A 16,046-nucleotide genomic window follows, 5' to 3' on the forward strand; every position below is an offset into this window, starting at 1 on the left:
GAAAACTGTTAAAAGATATACAGTTATAATTTTCGAAATATTTTTTGATAAAATTAGATCATCTTAAAACAGGAAACACTATCATAAAATCCCTTAGAATTCGAATTTTCAGTTATGCTTTCACATTCACAGCTGTTAACAGGAAGCTTCGAGGTCATCAGATTACGACTCGAGACTATCAGTCTCGACTCGAAATCATAAGGGCTCAAAGGTCTACAACTCGAGACAAAGGTCTCGACTCGAGACATAAGGTCTCGACTCGAGACCATAAGGTCATAACTCGAGACCATAAGGTTGCGACTCGAGACCGTGGTTGCGACTCGAGACCTCATCATGACTCAAGATCTCATAAGATATAGTAGTCGAGACCATGGTTCCGACTCGTGATAATAAGGTTGCGACTCGAGACCTCATAACTGACTCGAGATCTCATAACTCAGTCGAGACTTGACTCGAAACCTCATCATTTTAGGCTGTTTAATGTGAACTAAGATTTAGCTCGGGGCTCCGCCCCGAACCCCGTGCGGGGGCACGCTAACGGGTGGTTTGCTATTAAATGATTGGTTTTGTAATTATTTAGTTAATTAATCAGAATCAGATAATGTTTTGCAAAACCAATATGGCTTAACTTGAATGAGCTTCTGATGTATCACTTCTGGCCAAAGCTGATTTGAGACATCCACTTATCATCCAAGTATTACGAAAGCCAAGTTAAGTGTGCATCATAAACATGAATGTATTAATATCTGGCCAAAGCTGATTTAATTCTTTCATAGATGGCATACTTAACAAGTGCATAACTAAAGTGATTGTCTCAATTTCTGGCCAAAGCTTATTTGTTACAACCACTTTGCACATATGCTTAAATGATTACACTTCTTTCCAAAGCTGTTTTGTCTTCGTTTAAGTAGAATTTTAACTAAGTCTATTATTTTGATGTTAGTAATAGACAATATCACAGCTTCATAACGTAAAATGGTCATTATTTATGCCTGCCTTAGTTTAACATGCCCTTAGATCAGATTAGGACTTCTTCCTTAGTATCATAACTTGCTCATCTTATTTCCACTATCAGCGCCCAATTGCGGGATTCCACCTTTGACCGGTTATAACTTTGCTGCATGGAAGGATGCTTTCATGCTTACACTTGGATTGCTGGATTTTGATTATGCTCTAACAGAGAATAAGCCAGCGGACCTTACCACTCAAACTACTGCTGCTGAGCAGTTAACTCATGAAATGTGGACTAGGTGTAACCACATGTCTCTCATGTTTATGAAGCAGTCCATAAGCAATGCAATTAGGGGAGCCATTCCTGATTCTGAAGATGCAAAAACCTACTTGGAACATGTGGAGGCGCAGTTCAAAGGGACGTCTGACGGGTGGTCCTTTGGACAACCCTTAAATGTGTTAAAAGATGAAATAATCCTCCACTTAATCGTGTAATTATCTTGAATTAGATAACTACGGTGTTTATGTTTCAGGTGCAATTCAGGTGTTAAAGGATGGATAAAACGCAGCTTTGGAGGCTTTGGTGATAAACGGGTCGAGCGTGGAACAAGAGACACAACAAAGAAAACAAGGCAGCTCACCACCGTAAATTACGGTCCTACCGTAATTTACGGTGGACCTGGATTTTACCTTCTCCTCCACCGTAACACAGGTTGTTTATGCCGTAAAAGAACAATGTCCACCGTAAATTACGGTGGAGCCGTAATTTACGGTGGAAGCTGCGATCCAAAGTGTAACTGCCATCATTTAAATCAGTTTTTGAGTGTCTTTTCACTATCTTTCATGATTGGACGGTTGTGGATGAACATTGGGGCGAATTTTGGCTACTTGCTTGGTTTGTGAACATTTCTTATCATTCGGTTTGTATTTTCGATTCGTATGAACACTAGTTTGATTATGATGATGATTCACCGAGCCATGTCCGGCTAAACTCTTCGGTGATCATCTTAGGTGGATGTTTCTTGAACTTTTGTGTGTTTAATTTCTGAATTTCTAGAATGATAACTTGCGTTGCTTGAATGTCATGGTGTATGTTTGATTGTTTGTAGTTATTAATCAATATTGCAATTTCTAGTCTTAATCGTACGTTCTTGGTGCCGTTGGCAATCGAGATATCACGGGAAGGGTTAGGGTTGGTTATTGATTAATTGGTCATCGGGAAACAACCTCGCATTTATATAATCCGAGTACTTTATTCCCTTTTATCACTTCAGTCATCTATACACGAGTTATGTCTATGTAACTCTTTCTAGTTGAATTACACACAATTGTTTAAAGAAACTGAAACCTAAGGTGATCATTGTTCTCTCCTAATTTGTTTTACAACCAACTTTGATTTGAATTAGTTTTTAATTTAGTTTTCTAAATCAACAATCCAAACTCTTGAATTTTAATTTCTGCAATTTAGTCTAATATTAGTTTAAGTACAAAGCTATACAATCAGCACATCTTCCACATACTCCCTGAGTTCGATACCCTACTACCACTAACTATAGTTGTTTTGGGAATAAATTTGCGTGACCCACGACATCACGTCAAATTTTGGCGCCGTTGCCGGGGAGTAGTGCGCAACGTGTGTTAGTTTAATAGTTTTGTTTGTTGTTTTCGGGTTTACGTTGGTTGTGTTTAGTGTGCAGGTACTTCAGGTGTATGCATACTAGAGGCTCTCACAGGTCATCACCGCTATCGTTTGATCCGGAAATTGAAAGAACGCTAAGACAAAACCGAGTTTTAGTTCGAGAAAACAAAATCATTGGTTCACCCACTTCACCCATCACACCGAGAAACATCATGGCTGATTCTCAGATTCCACCTACAACCAGTCAATCATCCTCATCCTTTATACCTACTTCCACCCAACCATCACCAAACACTACATTACCTAATACCACCGCTGAATTTACACCATCCAATGTCACCCAACCAATCACCACTCAAACTGAGCCTACCATCACCTACAATCCATCCACCACAATCCCACCATTATCTCACTTCTTTCCCCCAACTACGGGTCAATCATCATCCACCTTCACAATTGCACCCAATTCAACTATCGTGCATACTACTTCATCTTTTAGACCACAACAACAACAATCGGGCTTTCAGTATTCGACCATCCCATTTGGGCAGACCTCGGGAATTCAAGGAGATGGTTATGATGAGGGATTTGAAGATTATGAGGGTTATGAAGATGATGGGTACGGTTATGGAGGTTATGGTGATCAAGGGGAGTTTGGGTATTTGCAAAGTCAATCTCAAGGGATGGCAAGTGTTGGTGGAATGCCACAACAACAAATTATACCACAACACATTCGGCCAAGACCACAAGTGCCACCAATACAACAACCTATTCCATTGCAACAAGTTCGGCCACAACATGTACAACCACAATTTCAAAGGCCGATTCAATACCCACCGATGCCCCAACAACCAATTGCACCACAAGGGCCTATACCAAGACCAATGGGTCCTATTCGTCCAAGGGGTTGATTGGGTGTTCCAAGAAGGCATCTTAGGGAACAAGCAAGGGGAATAGAGGCACATTTCAGGCCAATCATTACTCAAAACCCTTCACCGGTGGTTATCCCTCACAACAACCAAGGGAGAACTTTTGAAGTAAGAACAAACTCATTGCAAAGTTTACCGAAGTACAAAGGGTTAGCAACGGAGGAGCCGTATTTCCATTTAGAGGCCTATGACTCAATTTGCAACACTTTTGGGAGTCAAGGTTTTTCGGCCGATGAAGTCAAGTTGGTCTTATTTCAGTTTTCTTTGGAGGATAAGGCAAAGATGTGGTTCTACACTTTGCCTTCGGCATCTATTTACACTTGGGGGGAAATGCAACAAACTTTCTTAGACGAATTCTATACCGCCCAAAAGACCAATGATGCTAGAAAGGGGTTGAGGAGCTTCCAACAACAACATGGTGAGATGTTCCATGAAGCGTTTGAACGATTCAATATGATGATTAAAAATTGCCCTCACCATGGGATTGAATTGTGGGAGTTGATGAATGCCTTTCATGAGGGGTTAAGTGCCGAAGACGCACGCGATTTGATGTCTATCACCGGTGGGACTTTTGGAACAAACTATGAGAATGAAGATTGGGAGTTTTTGGAAAGCATGGCAACTACATCAAAAAGAAAAGCTCAAGCCTCGAGAAGAGCCCGACCGACCACTACCCGACCGCAAGTGCACGCCATAGATGATGGTAATGTTCAAACCACTAACCAAATATATGATGTTTGTGCTTTGTGTAATGAAATAGGTCATGCGGCTGAAAATTGCCAAGGGATATTGGACGGGCAATACGAGGAAGTCCATGCGGTTCAAGGTCAAGGTCAAGGAGGAGGTGGTAGGAACTACAACAACATGAATTCTAATACCTACCACCCCGGATTGAGGAACCATCCGAACTTTAGATATGGGAACCCTTCAAATCAAGCGAACCCAAATTTTCAAGGTAGCCAAGGTAATTTTGGTTCACGGCCATCTTACAATAACCAAGGTGGGTACCGAGGCGGAAATAACCAAGGTTATCAAAAGCAATACCAAACGGGTCAAGAACAAGGGGGGTTTTCGGGTGGAAACGAGGTGATGGAGATGCTTAAGAGCATGCAAATGGAGATGCAAAAACGGAACCAACTTGACGAAGTGCGAATGCAAAAAGATGAGGTTCGTGATAAAAGCATCCAATCACTAACAACCCAAATGGGTCAATTAGCAACCGATGTGGCGGAATTGAAGAAAGGAAAGGGTCAACTTCCAAGCGACACTAAGGTAAACCCTTCACATGGTTCGTCACGAGGTAATGTTAATATTAATCATGTTAGTGTTTTAAGAAGTGGGAAAGAATTTAAAGCCAATTTGTCACCCGGATTGGTTGAGGGGGTGGTTGAGGATATCACGGGAATTGAAAGTGATGATGAACTTTCACCGGTTAAACCAAAAGAAACAATTATTAAAAAACCGGGCTTGGGTGAAAGTGAAAAGAATGAAAAAGTTGAGGGTGAACCGAGTCAAGTTCCATTTCCATCGGCCCTACTTGACCCGGGAAAGAAAAATTTTATTGTGTCGAGAGGTCCTCAAAAAGAGGAGATGTGGGATATGTTCAAACAAGTAAAAATAAATCTCCCACTTCTCGATGCAATAAAACAAGTCCCCGCTTATGCAAAATTCTTAAAAGAATTATGTACACAAAAAAGGCAAAACAAGAAGAAAGTGCCTAAGCGGGTGGATTTGACCGGGCAAGTAAGTGCGGTGTTGAATGGAGAGCTTCCTCCTAAGCTCCAAGATCCGGGCACGCCATTGATTAATGTACAAGTTGGTAATTTTCAAATGGCTAAGGCGTTGCTAGATCTTGGAGCCGGAGTTAGCATTTTACCGGGGGGCTTATACGACCAATATGACTTTGGTCCATTAGCAAGGGTGGAGACGACGGTTGTTTTGGCCGACTTGTCTCATAAGTTGCCTCGGGGTATGGTTCAAAATGTTATTGTGAAAATTGATGAGTTTTATTACCCGGTGGACTTCTTAGTTTTGGATTACTCATCGGCGGACCCTAAGCAACAACAAAATATAATTTTGGGTCGGCCATTTTTAAGCACCGCACATGCTATTATTGATTGTAGATTTGGTATAGTTGATATGGCGTTTGGAAATCGAAAAATGCGTTTGAATGTTTTTACTAACAATTCTAATGCTAACGGTGTTGATGAGTGTTTCATGGCAGACATAGTAGATGGATGCAACCCGCATGAGTATGAGGAGGATGGTTTGGATATTTGCCTGTGTGACTTTTCTGAACAGGTACATGCTTATGCACTACGGGTTGAAGAGGAAGCACAAGATGCTATGGCAATGAAAGAAGGTAGACCACCATGGACCCATCAATTCGAGGGTTTACCGGTGGAGATCGATTCGGGTACAAAACCATCATTGGAGGAAGCACCAAAGTTGGAGCTCAAGGACTTGCCTAACCATTTGAAGTATGTATTCCTAGGGGATAATGACACTTTACCGGTCATTATTGCCTCTAATTTGGAGTTGGCACAAGAGCAAGCATTGATGGAGGTTTTAAAAGCGAACAAGGGTGCTATTGGATGGACGATTGCCGACCTCAAAGGAATTAGTCCATCCATTGTCATGCATAAAATCATCACGACCAAAGACGCCAAACCGACACGAGAAGCTCAAAGGCGGTTGAACCCGAACCTAAGGGAGGTAGTTAAAAAGGAGGTAATTAAATGGTTGGATGCGGGAATCATTTATCCGATTTCGGATAGTGCTTGGGTGAGTCCCACTCAAGTAGTGCCTAAGAAGGCCGGCATTCAAGTAGTCAAGGATGAAAGTGGTGAACAAATTGCCACCCGACCGGTTACCGGGTGGCGGGTGTGTATTGACTACCGAAAATTGAATGCCGCCACTTCTAAGGACCATTTCCCGCTACCTTTCATTGACCAAATTATTGAAAAATTGTCGGGTCAAAAATATTATTGCTTCTTAGATGGGTATTCGGGTTATAATCAAATCGCCATACACCCGGATGACCAACACAAGACCACCTTCACATGTCCATATGGCACCTTTGCGTTTAGGCGAATGCCATTTGGCTTGTGTAATGCTCCGGCAACGTTCCAACGATGTATGATGAGTATTTTCTCGGACATGGTTGGAGAGTCGCTCGAAGTATTCATGGATGATTTCTCCATTTTTGGCACTACTTTTGATAATTGTCTCAACGAATTGCAAAAGGTTTTGAAAAGGTGCGTTGAGAAAAATTTAGTGCTAAGTTGGGAGAAAAGCCATTTCATGGTGCAAGAGGGCATTGTGTTGGGGCATGTGATTTCGGAAAGGGGGATGGAGGTGGATAAGGCAAAGATACGGGTAATATCATCTTTGCCACCTCCTAAAAATGTTAAGGGTGTAAGGTCATTCTTGGGACACGCGGGTTTTTATAGGCGTTTCATTAAGGGTTTTAGTGTTATCACCAAACCCTTATGCAATTTGTTATTAAATGATGTCCCGTTTGATTTTACTAACGAGTGTATGCAAGCTTTCACTGTTTTGAAGGAACACTTGGTCAAGGCGCCTATCTTGCAACCACCCGATTGGTCAAAGCCGTTCGAGATAATGTGTGATGCGAGCGACACCACTATTGGTGCAGTTTTGGGTCAACGGGTTGACAAGAAACCGGTGGTTATTTACTATGCAAGCAAAACTTTATCCGAAGCGCAACTTAACTACACCACAACCGAGAAGGAATTACTAGCGGTGGTGTATGCTTTGGATAAGTTTCGCTCGTATATTTGGGGAAGCAAGGTAGTGGTTTATTCGGATCATAGTGCGGTCCGGTACTTGATGGAGAAAAAGGATGCGAAGCCACGTTTGATTCGGTGGGTCTTATTATTACAAGAGTTCGATCTAGAGATCCGAGACAAGAAGGGAAGCAAGAATGTAGTAGCGGATCATTTGTCTTGGATTCCGGTGGAGGGGATCGATGATGTGAGTGAAATCAATGAAAGTTTCCCCGATGAGCAACTTTTAGCCGTTTCCACTTTTGTTGCACCGTGGTACGCTCATTATGTCAACTATTTAGCCACGGGTGCCATTCCAACTCATTGGACCAAAAAGCGTCGACAACAATTTATGGTCCAAGTGAGGCAATACATTTGGGATGAGCCGGATCTCTTCAAGATCGGACCGGATCAAGTTATACGGAGGTGTGTGCCCGAGACGGAAGTGTTGGAAATCTTAACTCATGCCCATTCGTCCGCTTGCGGGGGTCATTTTAGTGGGCATAAAACCGGCTATCGGGTACTATCTTGTGGGTTTTATTGGCCCACTATTTTTAAGGATGCAATTGAGTTCGCCCGGAATTGTATAAACTGCCAAAAGATGGGTAGCATATTGAAGAGGGATGAGATGCCACTACAACCAATCTTGGTTGTAGAGATATTTGATGTATGGGGAATAGATTTTATGGGTCCGTTTCCGAATTCGAATGGCTTTCTTTATATTCTTGTGGCAGTGGATTATGTCTCGAAGTGGATTGAGGCTATTGCAACACGAACGAATGACCACTCGGTTGTTTGTAAATTTGTTCAATCCAACATCTTCTCTCGCTTTGGAATCCTGCGGGTTATTATAAGTGATGGTGGTTCACATTTCAAGAACTTCAACTTCGGAAAATTATTGAAGAGGTATAGCGTGAACCACCGAGTCGCCACACCTTACCATCCGCAAACGAGTGGACAAGTCGAAGTGTCCAACCGTCAAATCAAGGAGATCCTCATGAAGACGGTAAGAACGGATAGAAAGGATTGGTCGAGCAAGTTGGATGATGCTTTGTGGGCATACCGTACGGCCTACAAGACTCCTATTGGCACAACACCTTACCGGATGGTGTATGGTAAGGGTTGTCATTTGCCAATGGAGTTGGCGCATCGGGCGCATTGGGCGATCAAGACAGTCAACGCGGATTACGATGAGGCGGGTAAGTTGAGAAAGTTGCAATTGAGCGAGATAGAAGAGATTCGAGATGAGGCGTACGAATGTGCATCGGCTTATAAGGATAAACTAAAGAAAGTACATGATGCGAAATTGCGTAAGAAAACGTTCGAAGTGGGGCAGAAAGTTTGGTTGTACAACTCACGATTGAAGATGTTCGCGGGCAAGCTTAAAAGCAAATGGATGGGTCCGTATGTTATTCGAAGAGTTGGGCGATTTGGTGATGTAGACATTCAAGACGAGCAAACATTGAAACAACAAACGGTGAACGGTCACCGCTTGAAGCCGTACTTGGAGGGAAATGACATCAACAACTTGGAGCTTGACAAAGCGGGCTACATCTTACGCCCGGTCGATGAGGAACAACCATGAGAGGCCCAGGTTTGGTGGTAGTGTACATAGTAGTATTTTGTTTTGTTTTGTTTTGTATAATTGCACAATTACCATAGTTCCTCGAAGTCCGTGTTCGAAACAAGTGTGGGGATGTTCGGGTCACGAATTGCTCTTACATTGTGTTGAGGACAACACGGGATTTTTGAGGGGGTAGGGTAATTTTTACAAGTTTTTGAAAAAATTAAAAATCATAAAAAAATCGAAAAAGTAAAAAAAAAAAAAAAACCTAAAAAGTTTTACATAAAAACTCGAATTTTGGAGAACCAAAACTGCCCAGTATGCACCGTAAATTACAGTACGGCCGTAATTTACGGTGGGGGTTGAAACAAGTTGAGCTTTACGGTGAAAGTCTCCTGAGTTACGGCAGAGAATTGTGGTTCAGTGTTTATCGTAAATTACGGTCATACCGTAATTTACGGTGGAAGTTGGAATTGTTGAGGTTTTACGGTGTAAGTCTACTGACTTACGGTGAAAAGTTGATGTTCAGGTCTCACCGTAATTTACGGTGAGACCGTAAATTACGGTACGCAGGAAACGTGTGTCAGTCGTTTGGGGTTCCGTAATTAATTAAAAAAAAAATAATAAACAACATCACATGACTTTAACCCCAGCCACACATTCTTTGCATTCCACAATCTTCCATCACTATCATCTTTCTCTTAAACAAACCCACAAACCTCCATAGCTTCTCCTACCTTCAAGCTTTCATAAACCCTTCAATTTTTGTCCAAATCAAGTGCAATTTTGGTCTAACTTGACTAATTTTTCATAAGATTGTTGATTTTGACGAAAGATCTCTGAGAAAACGCAAGTTTGGGGTCCGAATTCGAAACCCTAATTCGAGATAATTTGGGGGTTTTGGAGTTTTTGGTTTCACAAGCACTTTTCCATCTTTAAACAAGGTATGAAAGCTTATGTTGTTATATTTTGGTGCTACATTGTGAAAAGTAAGGTGATTTAGGTTATTTGCTCTTGCCCACTTGCTTGTTGTTAAGATATGATTATGAAGTTGATTATTGAACATGGTTTGTGGTTGTAGATGTAGGATATGTGGTTAAAGTAGTGAACTTTTGGGATGTTCTACATTGTAGAGACACCATGCCCAATTTTTGAAAAATTTTTGAGATACTTTTGGTTCACTAACATCTACAACCATGATAACAAGCAAGTGTGGGGATGATTTTGAAGAGAGGGTTTAATTTGGTGTTTGCTTTTGTTGCTTGTCTCATGTGTGTAGGTAATGGCTAAGACAAAGGAACAAGCGGGATCAAGTTCATCATCATCAAAAGGCAAGGGCAAACAAAAGGAGCAACCACCAAGAAAGAGGCAATATATGGGTAGGGTTAGTGAAAGTGAAAGTGAAGGCGAAGAAGAGAGGGCGTTAGACCCGAGTGAAAAGCCGGTATGGAACTCGGGGTCTTTGGATGATCAACCCGAGATTTGGCAGCCAACACTTTACAATGATTGCATGAATAAGTTGAAAAACAAGGCAGCCGCGTTTATTTGTGAGAAAGAAGTTGATGAGCCCCAATTTGGCCAGTTCGGGGTGTTTGCTAAGTTTCGCGCTTTAGGTTGGGAAGGGGCGCTTAAATGCTTTGACAAAGACAAGAGTAACCTGTTTATGACAGAGATTCAAGAGTGGATGGCAACCTTACAATGTCACAATTTTAACAAGCCGTCACAGATGAAGTTGATTGGGAAGGTACATGGGGTACCGGTGGAGATGTCATTCGACACGTTGAAGAGGCTGGGGAAGTATGACAGTCTCCCGGCTAAGGAGTACATGATTCCCACACTTGATGACTTATTGCTTAAACCAGAAAAGCATGTGAGATGGAACGACATGTTGGCAGCATTGTTTTTGCCCGGTAGATACAGTGGTATTCTATACCGGAAGAACTTGAAGATTGAAGCTAAATTGTTGCATACAATCTGCCTTCTCAATGTCATTCCAAGAAGGGGAGACAAAGAACAGGTGAGGTACCTAGAGATACCCGTTCTTTATTCGTTGATGCATGGGTCCCCACGCTTCCCGATACGTTACCTTATCATGCACCACTTATGGATCTGCCGGAACAAATATGGAAGAGACATCGTTCCGTATTGTCGCATAATTACGGGTTTGATGAAACAACAGAAAGCGCTAACATCCGAAGACCGAGGTTTGACAAAAAGGCACCAGCCTTTTACATTGGATAGGTTGGGGAATGTTTGGACGTATACTCAGTCGGAACGCTATCATAAGTTGAAATCGGAAGGTCAACGGTGGAGGGCATTAAAATTGGGTGCAAGAGAGTTGTTACCTGGAGAGCCGGATGAGCCGGAAAGTGATGTAGAAATGGTTCCGAGTGGGGACGAAGATTATGCGGACGAGCCGCATGGTGGTGCAAATGTTGGTCTAGGGGGTTTTGGTGGAGGTCACGGTGGTATGTTCTACGACTATGCGCAGCAACCTTATAAGCCGGGGTGGGCTTATAGTGGTTCAATGCAAGAGGTAATTGAAAGTCAACGTCCGCCGGCATCTATTTTTGATACATGGTCGGGGTCGGAGAGGACGTTGTATGATCAAAACACGAGGAATAGTGCAAGCATAGAGCGGTCGTTAAAACATAGCTTCGATCGCAATGAGGCATGGAACCGTACCTTCGCATATTCTCGAGAGGTGGATACTAATAATAGATATCATGATGATCAAATGAGGCGGATGCATGCGGATTGGCATGCCGGAAGGCCGGTTGTTGAAGATCCACAACATGTGGACTATGCTTCATTGCCGCCTTATGATGGTAGCATTTCATATCCGACTCCACCACTCCACCATTCTCAGTGGCTTGACCCAAGGCAACAGGAGGGAGCACAACAACAAGCGGGGAGTAGCAGCGGCGCATTCGGATTTGGAGAGTGGAATGATATGATGTCATCCATCTTTGGACCTCCGGGACCGCGCTACTATTAATCAGGTGGTATTCTCTCTTGTGTATAGTTTGTACATATTTGTTGATTTTATGTTGGTTATGGTTGGGAGGATGGGTGGTGTTTGATCATGTGGTTGATTGTTGGGTTGGTGTTTGTTGGTGGTGTCGTGTTTAAAGAAGAAAGAAAAAAAAACATAAAAAAAAAATATAAAACGAAAAATACAAAAAGAAATTTGGGTTTGAGAAAACAAGCTTTTGTTGATGGTGATTGAGTTTAGTGATCAAAGCCTCCCAAAGCCATACATTGGGGTCAATGTATCCCAAGTGTGGGGATGGGGGGAAATTTTGAGGTTTTTGAAAAATTTTGAGCCAAGCGAAATGATGTGAAATTTTGAACGCCCTAACTTAACCCCAAGTTGATGCACCGGCAACCCTTGATACCTTTTTCGTTCTTGGTGAGAGTTGTAGCCACACTTGTACATAAATAATTGTCTTTGATGAGAGTGGCTACGGGTGGGGGTGCATTAGAACTTGTGCTTGAATGCGATTTGAATCCTTAGTTAAACATGAATGTAGAAAGGATAAGGGCATTAGGTAGCCTTGTCGATGGTGTGAGCGAGTGTGGGACTTGGGGGGTTGGACCTCATAAGTATATATATGAGCATGGTAGTGAGAGGGGCGGGGGTTTGGACATTTAGTTGCCCATTTTGTGCCTGTGAAGCTTATCATTTGTTTCCCCTAGCTACTTCCTTAAAATTTACCCAAATTTGACCCGGTCGGATAGTGTTAGTGATAGTATTAGTAGTTTTGCTAGTTTGAAGTAGATATGGCTAATGCGTTATCGTATGGTTGTTTGTTTGAAAAAAAAAATCAAATCAGAAAAAAAGAGAAAAGCAATAAAAAGAAAAAAAAAAGGGGCTTAATTGCCTTGTATATAGTAGTGCGTTTGTTTGTAGTTTGTTTTTGTTTGTAATAAAAAGACCGGGTCGAATTTTCGCTACTTCATATATATTCCATTTCCTACCTATACACCTAGCCGCGTTACAACCTTGAAGTCCCTTTGATTTGCATTCATGTTTGACCCATTGTAGGAGAATGATCGATTTAGGTACAAGCTTATGATTGTGCAACCACCCGTTTGCCTAGTGTGTGTCTAGCTTATCTTTTCTAGTTTTCACTTGTAGCCGAGAGGAGAGAATTTGAGAGGGGTGCATTGCTTGGGTGTTAAAAAGGGGTTGGTAAAGAGAATGCATGCCTTGCTTGGTTTGATTTGATCACTTGTTTTGAAATCATTTTGATGAGTTGCTTGGGAAAAGCAACGGTTAAGTGTGGGGATGTGACGGGTGGTCCTTTGGACAACCCTTAAATGTGTTAAAAGATGAAATAATCCTCCACTTAATCGTGTAATTATCTTGAATTAGATAACTACGGTGTTTATGTTTCAGGTGCAATTCAGGTGTTAAAGGATGGATAAAACACAGCTTTGGAGGCTTTGGTGATAAACGGGTCGAGCGTGGAACAAGAGACACAACAAAGAAAACAAGGCAGCTCACCACCGTAAATTACGGTCCTACCGTAATTTACGGTGGACCTGGATTTTACCTTCTCCTCCACCGTAACACAGGTTGTTTATGCCGTAAAAGAACAATGTCCACCGTAAATTACGGTGGAGCCGTAATTTACGGTGGAAGCTGCGATCCAAAGTGTAACTGCCATCATTTAAATCAGTTTTTGAGTGTCTTTTCACTATCTTTCATGATTGGACGGTTGTGGATGAACATTGGGGCGAATTTTGGCTACTTGCTTGGTTTGTGAACATTTCTTATCATTCGGTTTGTATTTTCGATTCGTATGAACACTAGTTTGATTATGATGATGATTCACCGAGCCATGTCCGGCTAAACTCTTCGGTGATCATCTTAGGTGGATGTTTCTTGAACTTTTGTGTGTTTAATTTCTGAATTTCTAGAATGATAACTTGCGTTGCTTGAATGTCATGGTGTATGTTTGATTGTTTGTAGTTTGTTAATCAATATTGCAATTTCTAGTCTTAATCGTACGTTCTTGGTGCCGTTGGCAATCGAGATATCACGGGAAGGGTTAGGGTTGGTTATTGATTAATTGGTCATCGGGAAACAACCTCGCATTTATATAATCCGAGTACTTTGTTCCCTTTTATCACTTCAGTCATCTATACACGAGTTATGTCTATGTAACTATTTCTAGTTGAATTACACACAATTGTTTAAAGAAACTGAAACCTAAGGTGATCATTGTTCTCTCCTAATTTGTTTTACAACCAACTTTGATTTGAATTAGTTTTTAATTTAGTTTTCTAAATCAACAATCCAAACTCTTGAATTTTAATTTCTGCAATTTAGTCTAATATTAGTTTAAGTACAAAGCTATACAATCAGCACATCTTCCACATACTCCCTGAGTTCGATACCCTACTACCACTAACTATAGTTGTTTTGGGAATAAATTTGCGTGACCCACGACATCACGTCAACGTCTAAGGCACACGCTAGTACCCTTATCCTCAAGCTGGTGACAACTAAGTATGATGGGAGGAGCGGCATTCGCGAGCACATCATGATGATGAATGACATGGCCAATAAGCTGAAGGGGCTGGAAATGGAAATCAGTGATGGTTTCCTTGTTCATTTTATCATCACTTCGCTTCCTTCTTCCTTTGAAGCATTTAAGATCAACTACAACACTCAGAAGGAAAAATGGACGATGAGTGAGCTGATCGCCATGTGCGTACAGGAGGAAGAGCGCATGAGGATGGATCGCACTACTGATGTTGCCAACTTCACCACCTCCAACTTTAAGAAAAGGAAGAACAATCATCAGAGGAAGGATTCTTCAAAAGTCCAAAGGCCTAATTCTAATACAAGTGCACATTCCAGCTCTAAGAACTCCTTAGGCAGTATCCGCTGCAAGTTCTATAAAAAGACAAGACACATGCAGAAGGAATGCCCTGACTTTAAGGAGTGGCTAGCTAAGAAAGGTAACGATTATTTTATGATATTTGAGTCCTATAATTTAAGTGTTCCTGCTAATTCTTGGTGGTTTGATTCTGGTTCTATGGTTCATGTTACCAATTCAACTCAGGGATTCCTTTCAATCCGGAAGCTGGAAAGAAACCAGATGTAACGACTCACCCAAAAATATCCTAAAACGCTTCCCTGAAATCCTAATCCTTGTGAAAAATCAAGAAATCAAGAATTTAGAGTTTCAGGCGGGCCACGTAAGAGTAAACTTAAGCTCACGTGGGCCGCGATGGATTGAAGGTCACCGGATAAGCATGAAGGCTTGACACAGGCCGCGTAAGACATAATGGTAGTCTACGCGGGCCGCGACAACAAGGCAGATCTCCGAATAAGCTTAAGGGACACGCGTCGCGACTACTGGTGACTCAGCATACTTCGATCTGATCCACACACCCACGCGGGCCGCGTAAGCCTTCCTTTGATTTTACGCGGGCCGTGAGGCGCCCTGTTTCCAGCCTATAAATAGAGATCGATAGTTCAGTTGAAATTCGTTCAATTCTTTTCTTTCCTTCAGCTTTATTATAATAGTAGCTCGGGATTATACCTTATAAATTCCGAAAACTCTGCCCGTTATTAGGGCAATAACTCTAATCACTGGTACGATACTTTATCCGATCGATTGAGACTATCCGATGGATGTTTAAGTGCTGCTCAAACTCGGGTTATACTTTGTCATTCGTTGTGAATTCGATGGATGTTTAAGTATCGCACTTTGTCATTCGTTGTGAGGGTTTCTATCTCGTGATTGTCGTTAAAGTTGAATTGAGTTAATACACTAATTCGAGTTCCATTGTATCTAGAAATTAGAACTCGTAAGCAGGAAGCTGCTAGAATACTTAAAAGCTAAGAAAACTTAATAGTTAAATAAACTTAGTAGTTAAGTTAACTGAGTAGATTAATTAATCTGTTAATTAAGTTAAGTATGATTAATTAATCAGTTAATCAAGATTAATTAAGTTAATCAAGATTAATTAAGCTAAGCAAGATTAATTAAACAGCTAAGTAAGTTAATTAGTTAAATGGTTAATTAGTTAAATGGATAAGTAACTTAATGGTTAAGGAAACTTAATGGTTAAGGAAACTTAATGGTTAAGGAAACTTAATAGTTAAGGAAACTTAATGATTAAGGAAACTTAATAGTTAAGAAAACTTAATGGTT

The 16,046-nt window shown here is 41.4% G+C and overlaps 1 non-coding gene across 1 annotated transcript; it reads right to left on the reverse strand.

Moving 5' to 3' along the window:
• Window positions 1-3,898: 3,898 nt before the first annotated feature.
• On the reverse strand, window positions 3,899-4,004 carry LOC118490880. The gene has a single exon (XR_004890105.1). It is a non-coding gene; the product is annotated as a small nucleolar RNA R71 (small nucleolar RNA).
• Between the last annotated feature and the right edge of the window lie 12,042 nt (window positions 4,005-16,046).

The sequence above is a fragment of the Helianthus annuus genome, chromosome 3, assembly GCF_002127325.2.
Source record: "Helianthus annuus cultivar XRQ/B chromosome 3, HanXRQr2.0-SUNRISE, whole genome shotgun sequence".
In the NCBI taxonomy this organism is placed as follows: Eukaryota; Viridiplantae; Streptophyta; class Magnoliopsida; order Asterales; family Asteraceae; genus Helianthus; species Helianthus annuus.